The sequence below is a fragment of the Oncorhynchus masou genome, chromosome 25, assembly GCF_036934945.1.
Source record: "Oncorhynchus masou masou isolate Uvic2021 chromosome 25, UVic_Omas_1.1, whole genome shotgun sequence".
Classification (NCBI taxonomy): domain Eukaryota; kingdom Metazoa; phylum Chordata; class Actinopteri; order Salmoniformes; family Salmonidae; genus Oncorhynchus; species Oncorhynchus masou.
In genome coordinates, this window is record NC_088236.1 from 24,465,812 (window position 1) to 24,493,338 (window position 27,527).

Consider the following 27,527-nt stretch of genomic DNA (forward strand, 5'->3'; position numbering starts at 1 on the left):
GTAATAATAATGTTACAGTTGATAACAAGAGAAAGAAAGTGACCAAAAGGGTCACAGTCGGAAAGCACAATACTTCATTTGGAATGATTCTTTAGCGCGATAACGCTTGCAGACCGTTCAGAACCATAAATCATTGCCGCACTGATCTCCAGAAGTTGACATTGGTAGAAAATTCTACCAATGACCTCCATACAAAACACCTCGCAAAACATCCCAACTGTAAAGTATGGTGGAGGGAGCATCATGGGTTGAGGCTGCTTTGCTGCACAGCTTTCATTGACAGAAAAATTGTTCCCCAAGTTTATCAAGACATTTTGCAGTAAATTGAAGCTCAACAGATGTTGGGTGATGCAACAGGACAACGACCCAAAACACAGACGTAAATCAACAACAGAATGGCTTCAACAGAAGAAAATACGCCTTCTGGAGTGGCCCAGTTCGAGTCCTGACCTCAACACGATTTGAGATGCTGTGGCATGACCTTAAGAGAGCAGTTCACACCAGACATCCCAAGAATATTGCTGAACTGAAACAGTTTTGTAAAGAGGAATGGTCCAAAATTCCTCCTGAACGTTGTGCAGGTCCGATCTGCAACTACAGAAAACGTTTGGTTGAGGTTATTGCTGCCAAAGGAGGGTCAACTAGTTATTCAATCCAAGGGTTCACATACTTTTCCCACCCTGAACTGTGAATGTTTACATGGTGTGTTCAACAAAGACTTCAAAACGTATATTTGTGTGTTACTCGTTTAAGCAGGCTGTGTTTGTCTGTTGTTGTGACCTAGATGAAGATCAGATCAAATTGTATGACCAATTTATGCAGAAATCCAAGTATTTCCAAAGGGTTCACATACTTTTTCTTGCCACTATACCTACACACACAAACACCTCACTCTGTGAGGGGAAAAAACGCCACCTGCTGGAGAAGACAGATTTTGGACCGATTTATCATTCTCGCTTCGCCTCTTTCTCTCTAGTCTGACTTGAGAGCTGCTGCGAAAATGGCGGTGTCTCGTCGCTCATCGCAGCAACAACAGGGCAACCTGCTATCTCCGCCACGAAACGGTTCTCTTTCGGTAAGTCCGCCGGGATCTCCCTCGCTTGATCTTGTGACAGCGACGTTAGTGCCTCCGGATGGTGAGCGTGGATGCAGCACGGGCATGGAGAATCCTTCGGCCTCCCCGGATCTTCAAACCTCGGCCCTCAGCAGTGGGAACAGCACAAGTCCGACCACAACAACCTCCGGCGGGGGGAGTAGTAGTGTCTCGAGCCCGGGTTCAGGAGGCACGACCCCTGGCGACGGTAGTGGGATCGGTGGAGCTTTCAGGGAGCTGTTTGAGGCCTGTCGGAATGGAGATGTGTCCCGGGTGAAGAGACTTGTTGACTCGGTGAATGTGAATGCGAAGGACATGGCCGGACGAAAATCTACCCCTCTGCATTTCGCTGCTGGTTAGTTAAGATAGCGCTAACAAGCTTTGTTTTTGTGTTTTGTCAGCGCGAGCTGGCAGGTTGGAGTGTTTTCAAACGTCGCATCGTGCTTGTGAAAAATATCAAGTTGCTGGTGTGCCACGACGAGAATGGATAACTAGTTATTAGTTCGCTACTTTACTGTAACAAATTATGAATGCTAATTTAATTTGCTTCTGTTAGTTAGCTAAATACATTTCCAATATCAAGGCCCATCGAAAACAGCTAGCTTAGTTGGCTAACTAGCTAATACTAAAAACAGTTTGGCACACAGACCGATAGGGACAGAAGGCCTCAGTCTCTCAGCCTTCGTTGTTACTAGCTAAACGTAAACAAACGTGCATTTTTGGGTGTTTCTCAAGCTAATCCGTGGTGAACCCCAGAGTGTGTACTTTTTGGTTCCAACCCAACACTAACATACCTCTGGTTCACTAAATCAATGATTTGATGTGATTTGTTGAATCCGTTCTGTTCCATGGCTGAAACCAAAAGATGCATACCTTTTTTGGCATTCTAGGGCAGGGTTTCCCAAACTCTGTCCTAGGGCCAATGCAGGGTGCACTCGTCGTTTTTGCAATAGTATTACACAACTGACTCAAATAACCAACTCTTCAAGCTTTGATTATTTGAATCACTAATGTGGTGTTAGGTCAAAAACCAAAACGTGCCTTGATCGCAGGATCGAGTTTGGGAAACCATGTTCAAGAGGAACTGCTAAAAAGTAGTTTGGTTGTTGATATTATGCTCTGTTATTATATTTAAAAAAAATCATAGAACTGACAATACATTTTTTGGGGTAATTTAACCATTATTTAACTAGGCAAGCCAGTTTAAGGACAAATTATTGTTTACAATGACTGCCAAACCTGGACAATGCTGGGCCAATTGTGCGCCGCCCTATGGGTCTCCCAATCACGGCCGTATGTGATACAGCCTGGATTACTGTCACCATGTGTGCACTGATCATGTTTTGTCTGTCATTGTGTCAGGTTTTGGCCGGAAGGATGTGGTTGACCACCTCTTACAGACTGGAGCTAATGTGCACGCCAGAGACGATGGTGGCCTCATCCCCCTGCACAATGCCTGCTCCTTTGGCCACGCTGAGGTGGTCAGTCTACTGTTGTGCCAAGGTGCAGACCCCAATGCACGGGACAACTGGAACTACACACCTCTGCATGAGGCAGCCATCAAGGGAAAAATTGACGTGTGCATCGGTAAGGGTGGATGTCAAAAATAAATTGTCTGAAGATGGAGGGTGACGTCCACATCCTAAACTTAAGAATACCTGTACTTCAAATACCTGCACATGGAATATTGCCGCTCCCAGTGCCTTGTTACTGCACCCAAATATACAGTTTTGTCTTTCAACACTCTAAAACCCTGGTAATTTGTCCAGGAAATGTTATGTTGACAGTATTCAATCAATCAAATTTACGTCAGCAGATGTCACAAAGTGCTTATACAGAACCCAGCCTAAAACCCCAAAAAGCAAGCAATGCAGATGTAGAATTGACTTTACTAAGGTGATTTACTATAGGTATGTTAAAGTACTGTAAACTGTGCAAGGTATAAGACTATAATTGAATTAAAATGACACTGTTTCCTATGTCTCCTTCACACAGTGCTTCTCCAGCATGGCGCTGATCCCAACATCCGTAATACGGATGGCAAGTCTGCCCTGGATCTGGCAGACCCCTCTGCCAAGGCTGTGCTCACCGGTGAGTTTCATACAACTACTCCCTTTCAGCCAGTTCTCTCCCCCATTACATTGGGTACGTTCCTATGTTGTATATTGTATTTTATGTGCCTGCAACGACCTGGGCCCGCTTTCCCAAAAGCATCTTAAGGCAAAATGAATATTGGAACCATAGGATCCTATCATTCTAATGATTAACTTAGCCATAAGATGCTTTTGGGAAACTGGGCCCAGGACTGTAACCTTTTATCTGAATCATGGCTTGTCTTGACTTGGAACTCTGTGCTGTTCTAACCTGATATTTTGTATTCAGGTGAGTATAAGAAAGATGAACTCTTGGAAGGGGCAAGGTGAGTATCTTTATCGACTTGTTTCATTGGAGTGATCTGTTTGTAGTATTAGGCTACATACCACATCTTTAATCATTTTCTAATACAAATTATTTTCTCTCTCTTCTGTTCTCTTATGAACTGTGTGCTACAGGAGTGGCAATGAAGAGAAGCTGATGGCACTATTGACCCCACTAAATGTCAACTGCCATGCCAGTGATGGCCGCAAGGTAAGAAGGATATCGCCTCCACAACATTACATGCCCATACTTTATATTAATGTTGTATAATATTGTAGCATATGCTTGATTTGTTCTAAAGATTGGTGTGACCAATGGCAAGAAAAGTCTGGAGAGAGACTGTGTTTTCAGCCTGCATTCCAAAACAGGCACTTGTGTAGGGATTAAAAACACCATCTCATCCTAGGCGGATTATTATATGTAGAACACTATGAAGAGGATTTGTCATTGGATTGGATTTAGGCAGGGGACGCTTTGACTTGAACCAACTTCTACCCAGGCCATATTCTCTATATACTGTACTGATTTAACAGTGATATCAACAGGGGTTTTTCCGATTTTTGACCAAATATTTTCTGTGATTGTAGTTGAAATGTAATCCTTTTCATTGTATATAAATGTATGTTACCCTATTTAACCATTCCCTGTTTTCATTTTGGTAGAATGTTTTTGTAAAAAACAACTGTTTAATAGAATATGGATAATTAGTATTTTTGTTCCTGCTCCTTCAGTGTTTAGCTATTGCTCCAAATCGATTTTGCAGATAGATTTTCGTAGGAAATATTTTCACTTTTATTTGGGTCCCTCAGTTACCCCTTAATTCTAGTAACACTGATCCTCAGTCTTCTGCACATCAAACATTTGCTGTAACCAAGTTGTTGCCAATATCGATCAAATTTTCCTATCAAAGCTGTTATTTGAATATATTAGCTTGAAGCTCTCAGATCTTTGTTTTTGAATAGTTGGTCATGTTTATCACATCATTAATATTCTATCATGTAGTGCAGTTTCCCAACCCCCTCCACGGGGTTGTTTTGTTTTAACCCAAACTGGCACACCTGATTCAATTAGTCAATGGCTTGATGATTAGTTAACAAATTTAATGGGGTGTGTCAGTTTAGGGTTAAAACAAAAATGTGAAACATCTGGGGGGTGGGGTGAGGACAGGGTTGTTAAACCATGATGTTGTGCAGTGATTCCCAATTCTGGTCCTAGAACTCCCAACAGTAAAAAAATAAAATAATAATATTTGTGGCCCAGGACAAGCACACCTGATACGACTTGTCAACAAATCATCAAGCCCTTGACAAATTGAATCAGGTTTTCAAAAATGTGCTGTTTGGTGGTACTCGAGGACCGGAGTTGGAGACATGGATTGTAGCGTGTATATCTTATGTAAATTCAATTTTAGCTTAATGCATTGAATCTCTAGAACTTTCACTGACCACATTTACATGCACACTAATATCTCATTATTCGAGATACTCATGTATTGTTTGAGTTGACGCATATAAATATCATATCCCGTTTACAATAACCTGAAAAGGCTTGTATCCTGGTTATGCGAAACCTGGATAAGTTGCCTGGGATTTGCTGATCTTAGGTGGGATACTGTGGCATGTAAACATCTTATCCCATTTACTGTTGTTTTTCACAGTCTGCGCAGGCTTAGTGTGGAATTCGATCAACCATAATTCCATAATTTATTTTGCTGATACTCTGTACTGGACCATATAGCCTACTGGCTATATAGCCTATAAGTTTCTGCTTATAATTTCCAACATTTGGTAGGCCATTTGTTTGTCAACTATAGTTAGATACGTGCAGATTCTTCTCTGTCAACGTATTGCACCAGAAGACTAAATAAAGTAGTGCTCACCAGAATGTCTTGCATCGATAGAATGAATGCATTAGTAACCTGGTTAACATTGGTTAAGTTGGCTGTTTCGTTTTGGAGCTGAGAAGAAAACGCAATAACTTCAAAACACTAAAGATTGGTCTTGTGCAAAATGTCCTAATGTCATAAGTTTGACCGATTTTAAGGAAATTTATAGCTGAGGACTATGAAACACGTTTCCGATAAGACTTCAATTTGTCTTGGGTTTAAATACTGTCTGCTTGCATAAGTGTCGAAGATGACACACTCATTCGCATTTTCTCAAGATTCTAAAAGAAATCGTATTTTCCTGTTTGAGACAAAAAAAAACATATATAATTCTGCAGGAGTTAATAGGATATCACGCTGCATATGAGGTTATAGCCCTACAGTCCATGTCCATATTTCAGTTAGTATTCCATTTAACCCCTATGAATTTATATTATGAATATTTTGTTCATTCATAGATACAGGGATACTCGTGAGTGGTATATTGAAGGTGAAAGTACACGGCTTATCCCGAAAAAGACCTCTAGCAGGATATGAGCTACTATGCAGAATACTGCACATGTGAACATGGTCATTGGCTTACTGTCATGAGTGCTTTGTGGTAATAGGATGGTTGTTTAGGATTATTTTCATCTTTGCATTGTTATTAGCTGTTGATTAGTTTAGTGTTTGGATCAGATGATATTGTGTTTCACCAGAGCACTCCTCTCTCTACTCAGGATGTCATGACTTGACAATTAACTTCAGTCTGAGGAAAGTGTACTTAAAGTCAAGGCTTTACTTTGCATTGGTAATTGTGGAATAGTTTTTTCTCATTTGTAATTGTATTTACCCCTCGTCTTGTTTGGCACTAGTTTTAATTATTCAGTTTTTCACCCCCAATGCATTCTCATGAGTAGAGAAGTCATTGCCAAAAAGCTAGAATTGATCTCTGAGTTGGCAAGAAACCATATCTTTCTCCTTTTCATAATTTTGAATAATGCATAATCTAGAGTCTATTGGCTAGGATGAGCAGTATTTTTCTGTCATCATAATTCACTCTGGCTAACCTGGTCCCTAAAGTGTATAATTTAAAATCCTACTCATTATTCTTTGACATTTAGGTATTCCAAGCACATTACCTTGTTCCTAACTGACATTTAGGAAATCCTCAACAACAACTAAATGTTATCATAACTGCGTCTCCTCCATCTGTTTTGTTTGGGTTTGTATGAATGGGCTGTTTTGTTAAGAAGACTCTTGGGCACACTGTGGTGACAACAAAGCACTCACTCCCTGCGCCTCCGTGTGCCTGTGCCAGTCTGAGGATTTGTGTGGGTGTAGGATAAGCACTTTGGCTTTTCCCGAGGGGATAACCAGGGAGCCTGTCTGCCTTATTGAGAATACTACGGCGCAACAGTGAGAGTAGTCACATTTCCCTAAAGCTGTGTACTCATTGTACCTGCTGTCACTGAATTTATATGAATGGTTAATTCTGGTGTGTTTCTCACTTCACTTTAAAGGGTGATAGGCTAAAAGTATTATTTTTTGCTGTGAAATAAAAATACTAAAATTGTAATTTTTTGTTTTGTTTTTTGTGACTCTGGCAACATTGTCGATCAGTCAACATCCCAAAAAATGCTGGTAAGTTTCTCGATAACTGCCACCTGATTGTTGCACTGTTGTGATTTGTATTTTTTTTCTTTAATCCATGTTTTATTTGACCAATACGCTGGCTCTCACTTGTAATTGCGCATCATGGAAATGGGTCTACTGGTCACGTTCATATTTCCCACCCCAATGCTCCTGTCCTGTGAATGTGTGTGTGGGTGGGTGTATGTGTGCCAGACCTAGGTTTAAATCGTATTTGTTGTCTTTCGAATACATTAGCTGTGCTTGATTTGAGCTTTCCTGCTGCGATGGTACAGATGGAATAGTCCCCAAAGTGGACTACCAAAACCATGCCCATCAAGCACTCCAGCAAGGCTCAATCACATGCTGAAAGGATTTAAAAGAAAACAGGTGGGCCAACCTACTATTTGAACCCAGGTCTGGTGTGTGTGTGTGTGTGGTGGAGGTGAGTAAGTGGTTCTGAGGCCACGGCCCGCTTCGCTCGTTGGTTTTGGAAAGGAGCTCGAATATACCACATTGCCTGCTTTTCCAGAGTGCCACCCTCCCCTTTCTGCACTCCTAACTACTTTACACACTCTCACCTCTGCTAAGTTTCAATCACTTCTTGCTCTTCAATCAATATATTTATTGTAGGACTGTGACTTTTCTGTTTTGGTCACGTGCATGTCTGGATGCCTGCACCTGCATTTTGTCAATTGATTCTTGTACTATATTGTATGTTTGTGATTTGCCACTGTCCGCTTGTCTCGTCTTGAATGGGTCATATTCCTTGGTTGAAGAAAAAATATAATTCCTCATCTTTAAGTGCTGTGCCGTCGTTGCTGCTCATGCTTTTTGTATTATTCGATTTCTTTCCGTGTGATTGCCTTCATCAAACGTGAATGATATTGTTAGTCTGTCCTGTCTGAGTTGTTCAGTGGTCTTATTTTGTCTTGATACCTACCAGTGCATGAATGCTACTGTTTCTTCCTTTCTGTCCGTGAGGTAAACTGTTGCTAAACTCCTGGGTGGAAAACTTTCCCACAGCTTTGTGTACACTAACATTATTATGCTTGGCTCACATAGGCACCATGTGATTTGGAATGGCCAAACAGATCTACACAACATATATTTTTATGAATAAACAGTAGATTCAAACCGTAGCCATCTTTTTAGCCTCCTGTATATTATGTTTAGGAAGGAAGGGGTGTAGTTGAGGGACAAGTCAGATTTCCATTTTTCATAACTTGTTTGAGGTAAGCAAGCATTAGTGTGCGGCCTAAGAAATATCTTTTAAGATTGATCATCTGAGACTTCTGTCAGACTTGCATAGACAGGGCGGTTGAGAACAGGTTGATTTTTTGTTTTTTTTGTTTTGGGGTGTACTACGCAAGAACCATTCTGAGCTTGCATCCTTCCACCATTCAACTGCAATGAGAACTCAGACCGCTCGTCCATGCAATTTGCTTCCAAGCATAATCAGCCATTCACTCTCTGGCTCCCTGAAGGCAGTGTGTCCTGATGTGCATTGACTCTGAGCTCTGTGTGTCTAATGACATGTCCTCTCTTCCAGTCCACCCCACTGCACTTGGCGGCTGGCTACAACCGAGTCCGTATCGTCCAGCTACTGTTGCAGCACGGGGCAGACGTCCATGCCAAGGACAAAGGGTAAGACCAAACTCAATACAGTTCCATTGAAGGCCTGTTTTCCTCCACTGTTTCTTTGTCTGAGACCATTCTCAGCTGATAAGCGTCTCAACCACAGATTCATAGAATACCAGAACTGTTCATTTGAATGACTATCTCTCTGGCAGTGGCCTGGTCCCTCTCCACAATGCCTGCTCCTATGGACACTTTGAGGTTACAGAGCTTCTGCTCAAGGTAAGGGCTCTAAAAGATTCTAGTTCATTTTACAAAATTGATTTCTGTTGACCCGCCAATTGTAGAATGTTGGTTTTATTGATGGAGAACAATGAATAAACTCTCCTGTCTGTCTACAGCATGGAGCGTGTGTGAATGCCATGGACCTGTGGCAGTTCACTCCTCTCCATGAGGCTGCATCTAAGAACCGTGTGGAGGTGTGTTCGCTGCTGCTGAGCCATGGTGCCGACCCCACCCTTCTCAACTGCCACAGCAAGAGCGCCGTGGACATGGCCCCCACCCCCGAACTCAAAGAGAGACTAACCTGTGAGTTCAGTGGGAGACTGGAGAGAACACATGTGCATACATACTTTTTCTTGCCACGGTATGCATGTATGTGAGCCCTTTGGAATTACCTGGATTTATGCATAAATTGGTCATCAAATTTGATCTGATCTTCATCTAAGTCACAGCAATAGACAAACATAGTGTGCTTACACAAATTTGTGTGTTATTAGTTTATTTTTCTTGTCTATATTAAATACATCATTTAAACATTCACAGTGTAGGTTGGAGGAAAGTATGTGAACCCCTAGGCTAATGACTTAGCTTTTGGATAATTGGAGTAGTGGTCAGCTAACCTGGAGTCCAATCAATGAGACGATATTGGAGGAGATGTTGGTTAGAGCTACCTTGCCCTATAAAAAAAAACTCACAAAATTTGAGTTTGCTATTCATTAAAAGCATTGCCTGATGTGAACCATGCCTCGAACGAAAGAGATCTCAGAAGACATAAGATTAAGTATTGTTGACTTGCATAAAGCTGGAAATGGTTATCAAAGTATCTCTAAAAGCCTTGATGTTCATCAGTCCACGGTAAGACAAATGGTCTATAAATGGAGGAAGTTCAGCACTGTTGCTACTCTCCCTAGAAGTGGCCGTCCTGCAAAGATGACTGCAAGATCACAGCACAGAATGCTCAATGAGGTTAAGAAGAAAATTGGAGTGTAAGCTAAAGACTTACAGAAATCTCTAACATGCTGACATCTCTGATGACGAGTCTACAATACGTAAAACACTAAACAAGAATGGTGTTCATGGGAGGACAGCACAGAAGAAGCGACTACTGTCCAAAAAATTGCTTTACATTTGAAGTTTGCAAATGTGCACCTGGATGTTCCACAGCACTAGTGGCAAAATATTCTGTGGACAGATTAAACTACAGTTGAGTTGTTTGTAAGGAACACACAACACTATGCGTGGAGAATAAAAGGTACAGCACACCAATTTTTTTAAGTTTCACCTTTATTTAACCAGGTAGGCTAGTTGAGAACAAGTTCTCATTTACAACAGCGACCTGACCAAGATAAAGCAAAGAAGTTTGACACACACAGTAACAGAGTTACACATGGAATAAACAAACATACAGTAGAAAAAGTATATATACAGTGTGTTCAAATGAGGTAGGATAAGGGAGGTAATAAATAAATAGACCATGGTGGCGAAGTAATTACATTATAGTAGTTAAACACTGGAATGGTAGATGTGCAGAAGATGGAGGTGCAAAGGAGCAAGTTAAATACATAAATACAGTATGGGGATGAGGTAGTTGGATGGGCTATGTACAGGTGCAGTGATCTGTGAGCTGCTCTGACAGCTGGTGAGGGAGATATGAGTCTCCAGCTTCAGTGATTTTTGCAGTTCGTTCCAGTCATTGGCAGCAGAGAACTGGAAGGAGAGGCGGCCAAAAGAAGAATTGGCTTTGGGGGTGACCAGTGAGGTATACCTGCCGGAGCGCGTGCTATGGGTAGGTGCTGCTATGGTGACCAGTGAGCTGAGATAAGGCGGGGCTTTACCTAGCAGAGACTTGTAGATGACCTGGAGCCAGTGGGTTTTGCAACGAGTATGAAGCGAGGGCCAGCCAACGAGAGCGTACAGGTCACAGTGGTGGGTAGTATATGGGGCTTTGGTGACAAAACGGATGGCACTGTGATAGACTGCATCCAATTTGTTGAGTAGAGTGTTGGAGGCTATTTTGTAAATGACATCGCCGAAGTCAAGGATCGGTAGGATGGTCAGTTTTACGAGGGTATGTTTGGCAGCGTGAGGGAAGGATGCTTTGTTGCGAAATAGGAAGCCAAATCAAGATTTAATTTTGGATTGGAGATGCTTAATGTGAGTCTGGAAGGAGAGTTTACAGTCTAACCAGACACCTACAGTGGGGAGAACAAGTATTTGAAACACTGACGATTTTGCAGGTTTTCCTACTAACAAAGCATGTAGTCTGTCATTTTTATCATAGGTACACTTCAACTCTGAGAGACGGAATCTAAAACAAAAATTCAGAAAATCACTTTGTATGATTTTTAAGAAATGATTTAGCATTTTATTGCATGACATAAGTATTTGATTACCTACCAACCAATAAGAATTCCGGCTTATTTCTCTTTAAGAAGCCCTCCTGTTCTCCACTCATTACCTGTGTGAACTGCACCTGTTTGAACTCGTTACCTGTATAAAAGACACCTGTCCACACACTCAATCAAACAGACTCCAACCACTCCACAATGGCCAAGACCAGAGAGCTGTGTAAGGACATCAGGGATAAAATTGTAGGCCTGCACAAGGCTGGGATGGACAATAGGCAAGCAGCTTGGTGAGAAGGCAACAACTGTTGGCTCAATTATTAGAAAATGGAAGAAGTTTAAGATGACGGTCAATCACCCTCTGTCTGGGGTTCCATGCAAGATCTCACCTCGTGGGGCATCAATGATCCCCGTCCAACCTGACAGAGCTTGAGAGGACCTGCACAGAAGGGAGAAAATTCTCAAATACAGGTGTGCCAAGCATGTAGCGTCATACCCAAGAAGACTCGAGGCTGTAATCGCTGCCAATTGTGCTTGAACACAGTACTGGGTAAAAGGTCTGAATACTTATGTGAATGTGGTATTTCAAATCTTTATTGTTTTTTTTTCTCCCCAATTTCGTGGTATCCAATTGGTAGTTGGTAGTCTTGTCCGTACGGACTCAGGAGAGGTGAAATACAACCCAACCAAGCCGCACTGCTTCTTGACACAATGCCTGCTTAACCTGGAAGCCAGCCACACCACAATGTGTCTGAGGAAACACCGCACACCTGGCGACCGTGTCAGCGTGCATGCGCACGGCCCGCCACAGGAGAACCTAGAACACGATGGGACGAGGACTTCCTTGCCGGCCAAACCCTCCCCTAACCCGGACGATGCTGGGCCAATGTGCGCCGCCCGATGGGTCCCCTGGTCGCGGCAGCTGCGACAGAGCCTGGACTCGAACCAGGATCTCTAGTGGCACAGCTAGCAACTGTGATCCAGTGCCTTAGACCACTGCGCCACTCGGGGTGCCCTCAGTTCTTTATTTTTGATAAAATCCAGATTTCCTTTGTCATTATGGGTTAATGTGTGTAGATTGTGGCAAAATACCTTCCAAATGCACTGTATACATGTGTACACTTTTTACCTGATAATGAAATAAACACTTGTGCACAGACTACTCTCACAATTCATACAGACTATATACAGATGAGAATGTCTGCGTGGGCCCATGGCTTTTCTCACATTTAAATTGAACCTTTTTCATTCATTTCAATTGAACCTTTTTCATTCAATCTCCTTTCTGCCATCCAGATGAGTTTAAAGGTCATTCACTACTGCAGGCAGCTCGGGAGGCAGACATGGCGAAGGTGAAGAAGACCCTGGCTCTGGAGATCATCAGCTTCAAACACCCACAGACAAATGAGACAGCCCTGGTGAGATCATCCCTGTTCCTTCTGGCTGATGCTCAATGTCACAGTGCTGACGTCTAACGTTACGTCATAATCAACAGCTATGGATGTCACAAATGGCAACCTATTTCCTATATTAAAAGTTATGGGCTGTGATCAAAAGTAGTGTACTATATAGGGAATAGGGTGCTATTTTGGACGTAATCCTATATCTGTCAGAATACATTTGTGTAACATACAGAACCTTGCTCCCTTTGTGACATGCATGACCTAGGATGACCACTATAAAAACAAGCACAAAACCTGAAGGCATTCACACACACTCCATACAGTGATTTCATTGAAGGTGTTGTCCTTCTGTTTCAGCACTGTGCCGTTGCCTCCCCTCACCCCAAACGGAAGCAGGTGACAGAGCTGCTGCTGCGTAAAGGTGCCAACATCAACGAGAAGAACAAAGAGTAAGACACCATGTCCGTGTTTCCAATAACATTGTATCGGAGGGGTGCCCCCCCCCCCCAAAAAAAATAGTTTGGCATCTATTGGTTTCAATTGAGAATGTTGGCTTGTTAAACTGCAGAATGAGAATCCTCTGAGCCTGATTCCAGCACAAGTAAAGTGATACCTCTGTCTCCTCTTCTGTCTGTAGCTTCATGACAGCCCTGCATGTTGCGTCTGAGAGAGCACACAACGACATCCTAGAGGTGCTGCAGAAACATGGAGCCAAGGTACACACTGCAGGCTTCTTCAGACTCACAAATACCACTTCATTTAATTTATCTTGTCCTATCTCTCACTGGCTCACAGCCTCCATATCTGATATTTCATAAAATGTGTTTTGGTGAAGTTAAGTGTATCACATATTCCCTCTGTCCTTCTCCCTACCCCCTCCATCCCTCCAGGTGAATGCGGTGGACACCCTGGGTCAGACGGCCCTCCACAGGGCAGCCCTTGCGGGCCACATCCAGACATGCAGACTACTGCTAAGCTACGGGGCTGACCCTGCCATCGTCTCCCTGCAGGGCTTCACTGCCTCACAGATGGGCAACGAGGCCGTGCAGCAGATCCTCAATGGTACAGTAGTAGAGCGTCTTGGGTTAAATACAAAGATTCACTTTTTATATTATACTCTCTACATTTAGGTTGACAATGGTACCTGTGTGCATCTAAGATGTTTTATGAACTTCGATGAAAGATGCATTACATACATATGGCCTTTAAATCTAGCCTATGCAGTGATGGTAAGTGCAGGATGTATAACAAAGAAATGATCGATTATCTTGCCCATAAATATTGCATAGTGCTTTGTCAAATTTCCCAGTATGTTTTATTTCATGATGTTGGTTAATTTCATACAGAAAATGTTCCAACTCGTAACTCTGACGTGGACTACCGGTTTCTGGAAGCCGCTAAGGCTGGAGATTTGGACACTGTGCAGGTAAGCTGATCAGCTACATCGTCTCGGGGTCATGAATTCAATCACGTTACATGCATCAACCATCGACCTACCATCATGAATCCAAGATGTCTTCCTCTGTCACCTTTGATATTCCGTCTATGTTACCACGTCTGTGTGTTGTAGCAACTGTGCACTCCTCAGAACGTGAACTGTCGGGATCTGGAGGGTCGTCACTCCACCCCTCTGCACTTTGCTGCAGGCTACAACCGTGTGGCCGTGGTGGAGGACCTGCTACATCATGGAGCTGACGTACACGCTAAAGACAAAGGGTCCGTGTTGTCTTACTCTTCCACCCTACCACCTCTGTCTTCCTTAGGTCTCTGCTGAGACTTTTGCTTTCACTTCAGATAGTCAGCAAAAAGGCTTTCACTTTGTATTGAATAAATATCTTTACAGTTGCTTTCATTCTGCATTGACTACCTCTTTATCATTGGATTACATTTTGCATTCAATACATACAATACTTGAAAACTTTAGTCATAGAATTACATAATTTAGAGGATCTCTGTACTTTTACTGGTTTTACTAGTATTCTGTCTGTCCTGCAGTGGTCTGGTGCCCCTCCACAACGCCTGCTCCTATGGTCACTATGAGGTGGCTGAGCTGCTGGTCAGACACGGGGCATCGGTGAACGTAGCTGACCTCTGGAAATTCACCCCTCTCCACGAGGCTGCTGCCAAGGGCAAATACGAGATCTGCAAACTGCTGCTCAAGGTTAGTCTAGCTGTACCTTTCATATCAACTCAGGTCGCAAAGGCATAAGGCTATATATACTGAGGCAAACGGAAGTATTTATTGCGATAGCTTTTTATAGACTTTGCTCAAAGCACCAAAATGTCTCTGTGTAGCTATGTGTATAGCTAAAAGAGATTTTCAGTGCCAGAACAATGTATTTCACAGAACATCTTTTTTTAAATGTACATTCAAGATTATGTATTTGTGTGTGTTTCTCCAGCATGGAGCAGACCCCACCAAGAAGAACCGTGATGGTAATATGCCTCTGGACATGGTGAAGGATGGAGACACGGACATCCAGGACCTGCTAAGAGGAGACGCTGCCCTGCTGGATGCTGCTAAAAAGGGCTGTCTGGCTCGCGTCCAGAAACTCTGCAGCCCAGAGAACATCAATTGTAGAGACACACAGGGACGCAACTCCACTCCCCTGCACCTTGCAGGTACTGTACCTACCAGAATCAATTCATGGAATCAAATCAATCCATTTTCATATTTTTATAAAGCACTTTTTACATCAACAGTTGTCACAAAGTGCTTTACAGTTACCCAGCCTAAACCTTGAATAGCAAGCAGTGGAATCAATTTATTGAATGGCAAATGTGGAACCCAGACAAAGATTTTACGACCCAAACAGAAGTGGGTCCCCTTACATAAAAGGATGACAGGCAACTCATCAAACCCTGGACACTTTGATCATCTGGAGCTATACTATTACACATTAAATTCATTCATTCATGCTTTTTTTGTAAGGTAGACTGCCATGTTTCATGTTGTCATCCGTCTTGTTTCCCACCTCTGTAGCTGGCTACAACAACCTGGAGGTGGCGGAGTATCTCCTGGAGCACGGGGCTGATGTCAACGCACAGGACAAAGGAGGCCTCATCCCCCTGCACAACGCTGCCTCCTACGGGGTGAGTCGGCACAAATATTACACCAGGCCGTGGAAGACATTGTACATGCTGTATGGTTTGACCTAAGGTTTTATAACATAGACAATACATAAATACCTATGCTATGTAACAGCTTGGATGATGACTTAGAAGATATTGTTTGGGTTACAAAACCTTATAGAAAATCTGCACAGCAAACATAAGGACAAAACACCCACACTGTGATGAAAGTGACCTTGTGGAACGCTTAAGATATGTAACCGTGTGGATGTCATCCGTTTCTGGTCATATCGTGTTATTAATTTAGTCTCATCTGGTACTCCTATCCTCTGCTCCTCTCCTGTCTCTCCTCTCCTACAGCACGTGGACATTGCTGCCCTCCTGATAAAGTTCAACACGTGTGTGAATGCTACAGACAAGTGGGCCTTCACCCCCCTCCATGAGGCGGCTCAAAAGGGCCGGACCCAGCTGTGTGCGCTCCTGCTGGCCCACGGAGCAGACCCCACCATGAAGAATCAGGAGGGACAGACTGCACTGGACCTGGCCACGGTAACACGCCTTGATCTCTTACTGTTAGAGCAGCTAGCAATGCCACAAAATGAAGTGTTGTTTTTTTTGCTGTTACTGGCAGACATTTGCTCAAATGGCAAAGGTGCATAAAGATAGGAATTCAGATATGACTCCATCGTTTGAACACTATCCACAGTTTAACTACGGATTGCGACGTAGTTCTGATTTTATAGGCAGATTGAACCATCTTTTTTTCTAATTGCCGCCGTCTAGGAGCTAGAATTGGGATCATGTACAGTGCATTCGGAAAGTATTCAGACCCTGTGACTTTCAAAAAACAAATTACGTTAACAGCCTTATTCTAAAATGTATCCAATAATTTTTCCCCCTCATCAATCTGCACACAATACCCCATAATGACAAAGAAAAAACAGGTTTGTAGAATGTATTAAAAAATAAAAAACATAACTTTTATACATCAGTATTCAGACCCTTTGCTATGAGACTTGAAATTGAGTTTGGATGCATCCTGTTTCCATTGATCATCCTTGATGTTTCTACAACTTGATTGGAGTCCACCTGTGATAAATTCAATTGATTGGGCATGATTTGGAAAGGCACACACCTGTCTATATAAGGTCCCACAGTTGACAGTGCATGTCAGAGCATAAACCAAGCCATGAGGTCAAAGGAATTGTCCGTAGAGCTCCGAGACATGACTGTGTCGAGACACATCTGGGGAAGGGTACCAAAACATTTCTGCAGCATTAAAGGTCCCCAAGAACACAGTGCCCTCCATCATTCTTGAATGGAAGAAGTTTGGAAGCACCAAGACTCTTCCTAGAGCTGGCCGCCCGGCCAAACTGAGCAATCGAGGGGAAAAGGGCCTTGGTCAGGGAGGTGATCAAGAACCTGATGGTCACTCTGACAGAGCTCCAGAGTTCCTCTGTGAAGATGGGTGAACCTTCCAAAAGGACAACCATCTCTGCAGCACCAATCGTTCCTTTATGGTAGAGTGGCCAGATGGAAGCCACTCCTCAGCAAAAAGCACATGACAGCCCGCTTGGAGTTTGCCAAAAGGCAATGAAAGACACTCAGACCATGAGAAACAAGATTCTCTGGTCTGATGAAACCAAGATGGAACTCTTTGGCCTGCATGCAAAGCATCATCCTGGATGAAACCTGGCACAATCTCTACGGTGAAACATGGTGGTGGCAGCATCATACTGTGGGGGTGTTTTTCAGCGGCAGGGACTGGGAGACTAGTCAGGATCGAAGGAAAGATGAACAGAGAAAAGTACAGCGATCCTTGATGAAAACCTGATCCAAAGTGCTCAGGACCTCAGACTGGAGTGAAGTTTCACCTTCCAACAGGACAACGATCCTAAGCACACAGCCAAGACAATGCAGGAGTGGCTTCGGGACAAGTCTCTGATTGTCCTTGAGTGGCCCAGCCAGAGCCCGGACTTGAACCCGATCGAACATCTCTTGAGAGACCACCTGAAAATAGCTGTGCAGCGACACTCCCCATCCAACCTGACCAAGCTTGAGAACAATGGGAGAAACTCCCCAAATACAAGTGTGCCAAGCTTCTAGCGTCATACCCAAGACTTGAGGCTATAATTGCTGCCAAAGGTGCTTCAACAAAGTACTAAGTAAAAGGGTCTGAATACCTTTTCATTTCATTTTATTTTTATACATTTGCAAACGTTTCTAAAAAACTGTTTTGCTTTGTCGTTATGGGGTATTATGTGTAGATTGAGGATTAAATGTAGATTAAGGCTGTAACGTAACAATGTGGAAAAAGTCAAGGGGTCTGAATACTATCTGAATTCACTGTATACTGTGCTAATGTCCATACAAAAAAATAGTAACAATACATTTCGGTGAACATGGCAAATGAGCCGTTTGTTATGAGTATATGGGGGACGCCATCTTTATGCACTATACCATAATATATTCTTACCACTTTTCCCATTTTATATATTTTGACATACTTAGCAGAAACTAGGGATTTGGTCCACAGCCTGAAATTCTAACTTTTAGAACAACCAGCTCTCACATATGGCTTTGCCATCTAATTATGCCCTCCTCTCAGGCTGATGACATCCGGGCATTGCTGATGGATGCCATGCCCCCAGACGCCCTGCCCAGCTGCTTCAAGCCCCAAGCCACAGTGGTCAGCGCCGGCTCGGTCATCTCTCCGGCCTCCACGCCCTCCTGCCTGTCTGCAGCAAGCAGCATCGACAACCTGGCCGGGCCCCTCAACGAGCTGGGGGCCGCAGGGACCTCCGGGGTGGCCGACGGGGCCACGGGCTCCGATAGGAAGGAGGGAGAATGTGAGTACGAAACTGGGGCTGGGGTTTTAGCATGAAGCTGATATTCTACCTGTTTTGATATTCTTGTAGATTCAACAGCTCCGTCAACAGCTTTGACTCACTGGTGGAAGTCTAATATGCTGACTAGACCAGGCACTGGTGTGCGCCTAGTATTTGTTTTCTAGTCTCTCCTCCTTCAGTCTTCTGACTTTTATATTGGTTGGCATATATATGCTCCTAAAAACCAATAAGGAAATGGGAGAGGCGGGACTTGCAGCGCATCAAGCGTCTCAAATAGAACTAAGTTATATTTTGGCGCGTGGCTATGCAGACGTGTGTGTGTGAGCAGTTTGGATAAAATTATTGAATAACATGTATGTGGTCCGCATGTCAGTCAAAACAGATGACTCAATGTGGCCCATTCATTTCACATACTGAATCTGTTCTTTGTATTCCAGTGGCAATGTTGGACATGAACATCAGTCAGTTCTTGAAGAGCTTGGGTCTGGAGCATCTGAGGGACATCTTTGAGAGAGAACAGGCGAGTGTTTTAATGATTGAGTTTTATGCTATATCGTAACTTATTTAATAGGGCATCTAATTAGTCTGACATTTCATGTGTCTTTTTCCCACTCTTGAGGTAGCTGTTATCATGACACAGTTTAGGATCCCTGCTCTGTACTGAATGTCCTTTTCTCTTCCAGATCTCTCTGGATGTGCTGGCTGACATGGGTCATGAGGAGCTGAAGGAGATTGGGATCAACGCCTACGGCCACCGACACAAACTCATCAAGGGAGTGGAGAGGCTGCTGGGAGGACAACAAGGTCTGGACCAATATTCCCTCAAAAGATATTCCCTCAAACAATAAATTTCAGGTCTGCTGAGCGCAAACTTGAACGTTGTGAAAATTCTGTGCAACTTCCAGCGCACATTTACTGTGAACACTGAGGCTGTACCTGCTTTAAGTTATAGTTTTAACAATGGCCAAGTAGGCTACTGTGGCTATTTGATCATAATGTAAGCCTACCAGAGTGGAGACAAACAATGGAGAAAATGCACCCCATAACATTTTAACATGGAAATAGCTGTTCTATAATTCAGCCAACAGTCAATATGTGGTGTTCAATGTAGGCCTACATTCCATGAGACTTTTGAAACAAATCATGCAGTGCTTGACATTAACCTGTTTATCCACTTGTCCTTCAGACAAGGAGGTGACTGAAAAGGTTGTTTGATGCAAGAAACCACTTTACAAAATAAAAGGCATTATTATTCCCATACCCTTTATTACAGCGAATCAGACAAATTATGCTAGCTACCCTCTGCCTATTGGCTACTTAACTTATTCAAGCATGTCTCAAAATACAACACTGCCCTTAACATTAAAAAAAAAACTAGCAAAAGATATTAATAAAATGTGCACACGTGACTACATGCAGGTCCTGCTTTGATCTCAAAGCAAGCACATCTTCTCACGACCGCTCATGGTGTAAATGGTCCAGATCCATATATGGCAATGGTCTATTTGCCTATAGGTCTACTGCAGCTCTGATTGGTTACGCTGCACCGGGCTGAGTCTTGTGCATCAATGCAATAGAATCCTACTCCGATGCGTTCTGCCTGCAACAACATTTCTTGCATAGTTTTGCATACAAAGTCTCTCATAGTTTGTTTTGTTGCGGTATGTTGCATTTAAAGTGGCTAATATTGTGTTGATTTTATCATAATTGCCACAGTAAAGGGAAACATTGATAGTGTTAACTAACAGAGAAAACTCTAAAAAATTGAGTGAAGTTCAATCTTGTGCATCTCTCCGTGGGCTGATATTTTTTTTGTGCGGCAGTCTCGGAGCTACTGCGTGAGGGAACATCGGTCAGGACATTCCCGAGAAATCTCTGAGGAGCTGATGTGGCTTTTCCCATTTATTGCTGCCTCAAATACTTAGACTATTCCTGGAATGGAGATTCTCTATCGAAAGTTATTTTTAGTCCAGGACTAGGCCTAATATACGTGTGGGAAACTCACCCTGAAAGTATAGGTGGGAAGCCAACCCAATATGTAACCAAGTTTATTTACAGGTTATTTGTTTGTTCTCCAGGTGCCAACCCATACCTAACATTCCACTGTGCCAACCAGGGCACGGTCCTCATTGACCTTGCCCCTGATGACAAGGAGGGACAATCAGTGGAGGAGGAGGTGGGTACACCCATACAGAGAGAGATACACCGAGTGTACAAAACATTAGGAACACCTGCTCTTTCCATGAGACTGATCAGGTGAAAGCTATGATTTTATTATTGATGTCACATGTTAAATCCACTTCAATCAGTGCAGATGAAGGGTAGGAGACAGTTTTAAATAAGGATTTTCAAGCCCTGAGACAATTAAGACATGGATTGTGTTTGTGTGCCATTCAGAGGGTGAATGAGTGAGACAAAAGATTTGAACGGCATATGGTAGTAAGTGCCAGGCACACTGGTTTGAGTATGTCAAGAACTGCAACACTGCAGGATTTTTCACGCTCAACAGTTTCAAATCAAATTTATTTATATAGCCCTTCGTACATCAGCTGATATCTCAAAGTGCTGTACAGAAACCCAGTCTAAAACCCCAAACAGCAAGCAATGCAGGTGTGGGAGCACGGTGGCTAGGAAAAACTCCCTAGAAAGGCCAAAGCCTGGTTCCTCTCTAGGTTTCATCCTAGGTTATGTGGGGTGGCCAGTCCTCTTCTGGCTGTGCCGTGTGGAGATTATAACAGAACATGGCCAAGATGTTCAAATGTTCATAAATGACCAGCATGGTCAAATAATAAGGCAGAACAGTTGAAACTGGAGCAGCAGCATGGCCAGGTGGACTGGGGACAGCAAGGAGTCATCATGTCAGGTAGTCCTGAGGCATGGTCCTAGGGCTCAGGTCCTCCGAGAGAAAGAGAGAATTAGAGAGAGCACACTTAAATTCACACAAGACACCGAATAGGACAGGAGAAGTACTCCAGATATAACAAACTGACCCTAGCCCCCCGACACAAACTACTGCAGCATAAATACTGGAGGCTGAGACACCCCCGGACAGGGCCAAACAGGAAGGATATAACCCCACCCACTTTGCCAAAGCACAGCCCCCAACACCACTAGAGGGATATCTTCAACCACCAACTTACCATCCTGAGACAAGGCTGAGTATAGCCCACAAAGATCTCCGCCACGGCACAACCCAAGGGGGGGGTAAGCCAGTGACTCGGCCCCTGTAATAGGGTTAGATGTAGAGAATCCCAGTGGAAAGAGGGGAACCGGCCAGGCACAGACAGCAAGGGCGGTTCGTTGCTCCAGAGCAGAGCACACAGAACAGTTTCCTGTGTGTATCAAGAATGGTCCACCACCCAAAGGACATTCAGCGAACTTGACACAACATTGGGAAGCATTGGAGTCAACATCGGCCAGCATCTCTGTGAAATGCTTTTGACACCTTGTAGAGTCCATGCTCCAACAAATTGAGGCTGTTCTGAGGGCAAAAGGTGGTGCCACTCAATATTAGGAAGGTGTTCCTAATATTATGTACACTTGTGTATAATGTATACGTACGTATGTATTCTGTGAGTTGACCTCATCACACTCTTGTCTGAATGCTGATAAAAACAGAGCCTTTGACAACACTGATCCACAGCATCCTAATGAAGTTGAGTGACGGTTCTGTACCAACTGTCGCTCTGGGGTGAAAGAGTACCATGTTTGGAGAAATCGAATAATTCTGTGATAAAAAACAACTGTTTTAAGACATTTCATGTTTGTTTTTCTTCTCTCTGCTCCAGATGCAAAGTACCATCCGAGAACACAGGGATGGAGGCAACGCAGGAGGGGTGTTCAGCAGATACAACATCATCAAGGTCTGCTTTACATTATATTACAGTACTACACGCTCTACTCTACATTTGCTCATAGGATGGATCTCTTTGAGATATTTTTTATATATCTGTTATTTTACCAGGTAAGTTGACTGAGAACACATTCTCATTTACAGCAACGACCTGGGGAATAGTTACAGTGGAGAGGAGGGGGAAAAATGAGCCAATTGTAAACTGGGGTTTCTTAGGTGACCGTGATGGTTTGAGGGCCAGATTGGTAATTAAGCCAGGACACCGGGGTTAACACCCCTACTCTTACAATAAGTGCCATGGGATCTTTTAATGACCTCAGAGTCAGGACACCCGTTTAACGTCCCATCCGAAAGACGGCACCCTACACAGGGCAGTGTCCTGGGGATAAATTTTTTAGACCAGAGGAAAGAGTGCCTCCTACTCGCCCTCCAACACCACTTCCAGCAGCATCTGGTCTCCCATCCAGGGACTGACCAGGACCAACCCTGCTTAGCTTCAGAAGCAAACCAGCAGTGGTATATAGGATGGTATAAATTGGCATTGATCTAAGAGGAATGCAAGGAATGATTGCAAGCATGTGAACTCAACTCATGGAGGATTCGTCACATTGGCACAGTTCACATTAGTCAAACTAACATGTTTTTATTTAGAAATATACCCATATCTTCAATTTGATACCATCCTCGATCAGTTATAGGTTGTTAAGAATGCACTATGGCAGGGGTCGGCAGCAGGCGGCCCAAAAACCTGCCTGCAAGTGGATACATTTTATTTTTTTATGTTAAAAGAAGAGACGTGTTCGTGTTTTTAATGTAATTACTGTTATTTTCAAATTGTCTCTTTTTGGGCTTAGTTGTGGTCAGTTTGCAGTGTACAAATGTATTATAATTATGTTCTGGCCCCGATCATCCACTCCGACAAAAATCAGCATCGGGCTGAATCTAGTTGCCTCCCCTGCACAATGGTTTCAGGAATTTTGATCCCATCTTTTGAAAAGGAAGGAAGATTAGAAGTTATTAGTATTGCGGCTATAGTTGATTCCTGTCTGTGTGTCCATGCAGATCCAGAAGGTGGTCAATAAGAAGCTGCGAGAGCGATACACACACCGCCAGAAGGAGATCTCCGATGAGAACCATAACCACCACAATGAGCGCATGCTCTTCCATGGTAACAAGACATATTCCATAATCATATTACAACCTGTTCTTTAAAACAAAAAGTTTTAACCACGCTCCTTATTTCAACAACAAAAATGTCTTAACTGATTATCACTAGATAAATGTTTACCCTGTGTCATTATTGTTATATATATATATATATATATATATTTTTTTTTTTTACAAATAGCAATTTCAATCGTATTTCACATTGTTCTTGTTTCATGTCTTTTGGTTCTCCAGGTTCTCCGTTCATAAATGCCATCATCCACAAAGGCTTTGACGAGCGGCATGCATACATCGGAGGGATGTTTGGAGCAGGGATCTACTTTGCTGAGAACTCCTCTAAGAGTAACCAGTATGTGTATGGCATCGGGGTGGCACCGGATGCCCCACTCACAAAGACCGCTCCTGTTACCTGTGCCACAGGTGAGACATGATTGATGGAGAGAACACATATTTAGGTGAATTGAGGGTTTACTGCTATTACTCATGAATAGACAGCTTTCATCAGAGCTATGATAATTGTGAAACCTCATTACTGAACCATTATTTGACCCCTGTTCTCCGTGACTTCCAGGCAGATGTTATTCTGCCGTGTGACCCTGGGGAAGTCCTTCCTCCAGTTCAGTGCCATGAAGATGGCCCACGCCCCCCCTGGACACCATTCTGTGATTGGTCGGCCCAGCGTCAACGGCCTGGCCTACGCAGAGTACGTAATCTACAGAGGGGAGCAGGTGAGACTTAAATTGAATACTATTTTATTTATCCCCTCAAAGGCAAGTCCAGGCAGAAGTTTTACAAATTATGGGCTGGTTTCCCAGACACAGATTTTAGCCTAGACCTGGACTAAAGCATCCACAATGGAAAATTTGCTTTGAAATCCAGTACTTATTATTTGCTCTTATTGCTCTTCACTGTCTCATGTTTGTTGGCAGGCCTACCCAGAGTATCTCATCACCTATCAGATCCTTAAGCCGGAGAGCACAGCCACATCTGCTGCAGGAGAGGATCAGAAGTCCTAGTCCTGCGCCACCAGACCAATCTCTCTCTCTCTCACACACACACACATATTCTCCTGACCCACAACATTATTGTAATGCCTAAACCTTTTTCAGACTGAGTTCCATGATTCTTGTCCAGTAACAGTAAACTGGACAGATGACATTAAATATATTGTAATATACTGTAATATATTATGAAATGTACTGTAATATATTTATGCAATAAGGCCCGAGGAGGTGTGGTATATGTCCAATATACCACAGTTAAGGCCTGTTCTTAAGCACAACGCAACGCAGAGTGCCTGAATACAGCCCTTAGCCATGGTATATTGGCCATATACCACAAACCCAGAGGTGCCTTATTGCTATTATAAACTGGTTACCAACCTAATTTGAGCAGTACAAATATGTCATACCCGTGGTATACGGTCTGATATACCACACTTTCAGCCAATCAGCATTCGGGGCTCCGAATCACCCAGTTTATAATATGAAATTAACTGTCGTATATTATCTCCTGCTTGTGGTGATAGTCTTTCGGTTTCCTTTGCATTGGCTGCATGTATAGACAGGCGCATGTATGGCCAATATCGGGTGTGGGTTCCCCACTAGCTACCCTTGGAGAGGGGGTTGTAGAGATTCACTCTCATCTGCCCTGCAGTGTCAGAATAATTGGCTACCATTCTTACCTAATCATGCCTTGTGACTTGAAGAATCACCTATTTTCAACCCTGTTGTTCTCAACCAGTCTGTAACCCCTGTAATACTGCCCCCCGCCCACCATCCTTACATGCATACATACATAATGTATAGCCGTAGAATAGTTTGAGATTTGTGATTTATAATGATGCAGATTACACTAGTACCACATGGATTACTCAATATTATTAATAGGATTGTTTTTCTTAACTCTTCTTGAATTGCCTTACTACATGCCTGAGGTATATTCCAGATAAAGCAAGAGAACTGTAGAATTAGGATGAGGAATTCTAATTCTATGAGGAGAACACGCATGATTTGGAAGAGAACAGTTATCTACTCTGACATATTATTTGTTGTACACGAAATGTGAACTCCACAACCCGGATTGCCATGGTCTTATTCATGGACTTCTTCAAATTCATGAGTAAAGATTTGCACTTTTAAATAGATACTATTTAAGTTATTTGACATTAATTGCAAATGTTATGGTAAAAAAAAAATGTATGTACAGGTTGTGTAAATGGATGTGTATTACTTTTTTGAATAAATGTTGTCCATGTAAGAGCAGTTTGTTGGACATTTTTGTTTTCATGTTGGCTCTGATTTATTTTCTACATTTACATTTAAGTCATTTAGCAGACGCTCTTATCCAGAGCGACTAACAAATTGGTGAATTCACCTTCTGACATCCAGTGGAACAGCCACTTTACAATAGTGCATCTAAATCATTTAAGGGGGGGGGGTGAGAAGGATTACTTATCCTATCCTAGGTATTCCTTGAAGAGGTGGGGTTTCAGGTGTCTCCGGAAGGTGGTGATTGACTCCGCTGTCCTGTCCTGGCGTCGTGAGCTGGTAAGATAGTAATATGCAATTAGTATAGCCAAATATGTTACATGTTAATGATGTATGAAAAAGTTAAACATGATTTAGTAGTAGAGAAAAGTAATTACTGATAATGCTTTTAAAAGCACTGCATTTGAAAGGTGTATGAGGTATGGATACCTTGAAAGAAATACATAAATCCCAACCGCTTGATCAGTTCAACCCCTGATTATTAGTTATTACAGCTCCATAGATAAAATAAAGTCATACATAACAAGAAACCAGTCAATGTTTTAACTAGAACCATTACTAAATAATAGCTACTGGACTTTAGTTTTCTGCAATGAGCGTTCTGTTTCAGTCGAGTGGAGGTCAACTTGTATCTGGCACTCGGTCACTGTGGCTGGTGCTGGAGTAGAGACTATGGTCAGAGTACTGGCTGGTCTCTCTGGGATTATGATAGGCTGTACTCCAATAGTCGGAGATACAGAGAATCTGTTTACATACTATTGATTCAGGGAATAGGGATTCAAGTTGTTGGGAAACCGGTTATAGATGTTATCCATGGTGTACATAGGCTTAGGGTATGAGGGTTGGTTCCAATGGTTCCTCACTGCTGACACATCTGTGTCCGTATAATACTTAGATCCTGGAACATCAATAGTTAGGGATTGGGGTCACGAATGAGAACCTAAAACCAAATATAATGCCATGAAAAGCAATATTTTTCAAAAACGGTTCTTAAAGTAAAATCCTTCAAACACAACCAATATTTGGCCTGGCTAGTGCAATAAAACACAGTTTACCTCATAGCTCAAACTTGGATACAGATTAATATAATAAAGACATTCAATCTGGTTATCATGTATATTTTCACTTACTGGAACTGCTAAACAAAGGTATAAAGAACCAAGCAGCAAAATGAAGGTATTAATATCGGACGTCCACCTGTAAGACAATGATTGTTCATTCACAGATATGACTAGTTTTGCTAACCTAACTTGTGCATTTAAATGCATCTCCAATCACAAAGCAAAATCAAGCATGCCATGCATAAATCATATAATAAAATCAAAAGTAATTTTAAACTGATAAATGGTCCTCATATCAAAAGCTTTTTCATTTTTTTTAACCTTTGAATGTGTATTTAGGTTTCTCGCAGACTCCTGAGGAGTTATGCAAAAAGGACAAATCGATCCCAGAACAACAGCAAAGGACCTTGTGAAGATGCTGGAGGAAACGGAAACAAAAGTATCTATATCCACAGTAAAACGAGTCCTATATCGACATAACCTGAAAGGCCACTCCGCAAGGAAGAAGCCACTGCTCCAAACCCTACGGCTTGCAAATGCACATGGGGACAAAGATGGTACTTTTTAGAGAAATGTCCTCTGGTCTGATGAAACAAAAATAGGACTGTTTGGCCATAATGACCATCGTTCTGTTTGGAGG

The 27,527-nt window shown here is 42.8% G+C and overlaps 1 pseudogene; it reads left to right on the forward strand.

Moving 5' to 3' along the window:
• The first annotated feature begins 944 nt into the window (after window positions 1-944).
• Window positions 945-25,817, forward strand: LOC135513937 (poly [ADP-ribose] polymerase tankyrase-1-like; annotated as a pseudogene).
• The last annotated feature ends 1,710 nt before the right edge of the window (window positions 25,818-27,527 follow it).